The sequence below is a fragment of the Akebia trifoliata genome, chromosome 6 (assembly GCF_017979445.1).
Source record: "Akebia trifoliata isolate Shusen 1 chromosome 6, ASM1797944v1, whole genome shotgun sequence".
NCBI lineage: Eukaryota > Viridiplantae > Streptophyta > Magnoliopsida > Ranunculales > Lardizabalaceae > Akebia > Akebia trifoliata.
This window is the reverse complement of record NC_141380.1, coordinates 21,813,511-21,815,675: the sequence shown is the minus strand read 5'-3', so window position 1 is coordinate 21,815,675 and position 2,165 is coordinate 21,813,511. Positions and strand designations below refer to the sequence as shown.

Sequence of the window (2,165 nt, the reverse complement as noted above, 5' to 3'; positions counted from 1 at the left end):
GTGCTATCAACATCTGAATCCATTTGACCTGTTTATGGATCCATATTAGTTGTATATACACCCAACTTACAATACACAATAAAATGATATCCACCACATACAACAAAACTCATTATCCACAATATTAATCACAATAAACATCCAATAGTGCAAATAATATCCATCTATAGGAAAATATAATATATGTCTAACAAAAATTAACATATCCATCTAATATAGTATATTACATCATATTGATGCAAAAAGTAACTAATGTATATTGCACCCTATAGGTGCATCATCAAACCGACATAAATATAAAAGTAACCAAGTATATTGCACCCTATAGGTGCATCCCAAAACTAACATAATATAAAAATAACATGAAAAAATGTCTAACAATGTCTCCCAGCCAGATAATCAGTCATCTCGCTCTCTAACCACCTAAGACGAATATCTGTTAATCGTAACCCACAAAAAATCTCTCTGAATTGCTTGTTTTTCATAAACATCTTTAACGCAAAGTGATAGAGATCACTGTTGGGGGTTATCTCTGTTAGCTGGTCTAAGAGGTCGATTGACTCTTGAATAGTGCCTTTCTTAACAGATGTCTGATTGATAGAAGCAGATGTCTGATTGTTAACTGCATCTACGAGCTTCACCAATGATTGGAAAATTAGCATAGTAGGAGTCATCTTCTACCTACGACCTTGAGATTGTAGAGTATCGCCACTTCTGCGTCGAACAGGATCTGTGGGTGGGGGTACAGTAGCGGTAGCATCATCCCCTAACTCATCAGCATCATCAAGAGTAAAGTCTAGAGGTGTCTGAGACTCTGGGGGCAAGGTCTCCATGACATCTTCTAGATCATCCCCAAGATTATCTGGTTGGTTTACTGATGTAGATGGCATTGTACCAGATGCAGGCAACCACATCCGGCTACCAGTAGCATATGTGCCTCCAAAGATTACATCTAATTGCTTCGCAAACATCAAAGGCTTCGATCGAAATATTGCATCTTTTGGATGATGCTTTAAAAAATAAAAATTCTAAATTATATATAAAAGAAATAAAAAAATTAAATAAATGAAATAAAGAAGTAAAAAAAATATATACCTCTAACCACCCATCCCACCAATCATCACTTGCATCTAATATACCCGTCTCAACATTATAAGAGACGCCAGTATTTGTGCAAATCTTATTCCAACGTCCTCAAAGTCCGTTTTGTCTATCCCACTTATTTTTCATTTGCCCTCTATCATAGTAAACGCCAGTTATCTTTTTAAACTCTTTCACTAATGTTTCATATCCAATCTTATCAAGTACTTTATGTGGTCTCCTCCCCTTTTTAACTAATTCATAGCATATCTCGACCCAAACTTCATGTTGTTTGGGTGTCCAATCTACTTTCGCACTTTTTGAATTGTTATCTTCCATCTGTCAATGGTAATAACAGTAGTGCATGGAACAAAACATGTCATATTCTACTTCAATCTCATCATCAATCTTTTGTAAAATCTTTAGTTCACAAACAAAAAAAATAACGAAATAAGTAAGAACAATAAAAATACTGTTTTCAGTCCCACGGTGATGGATTCCATATATATTTTGATTTTTGCACAATGTATAATCAAAGAGAGAAACCAGGAGGCAATGTCAGGCTATCCTATAGATAGCCGGAAGAACGCACAGTTCTCAGTCCCACGGTGAGGGATCCCTGTGTTCTCAATTTTTGACTGTATAGAGTACAGTAATTGATGTGTGTGTGTGCGTGTGTAAGATAAAGAAAAGCATTCATGATTCAAATATTCAAACTTTAAAACTCAATTAGCGGCGATTCAGTTCAAACTTAAAAAAAAAACCATTACAATTCTATAACATCTAACAAACATGATTCAAATATTCAAACTTTAAAACTTGGTAAGACTGCCACTAAGGACTCTTTTGCTCAAAGCTAAAATCCAATCCTTACTCGAGCAAACCTTACATTATGAATCATGCTACCATTATGAATCCAGCCCTTATTGGAATTTTAGAAACTCTTGAAGCTAACCATTATAATGCATGAGTATTTAATTTTACCATGAATATGTAAATAATAAACACACCCACATAATAAACCCTTAAGAAACTTAAACCCTACTAAGTGATAAACACACCCATATGAAATTTCCATTAATAAT

The 2,165-nt window shown here is 34.5% G+C and overlaps 1 long non-coding RNA gene across 1 annotated transcript; it reads right to left on the bottom strand.

The window, feature by feature from the left end:
- Positions 1-677: 677 nt before the first annotated feature.
- On the bottom strand, positions 678-1,187 carry LOC147400404 (uncharacterized). The gene is made up of 2 exons (XR_015179023.1): positions 1,096-1,187; positions 678-1,010 (listed from the first exon to the last, which is right to left on the bottom strand). It is a non-coding gene; the product is annotated as an uncharacterized LOC147400404 (long non-coding RNA).
- Between the last annotated feature and the right edge of the window lie 978 nt (positions 1,188-2,165).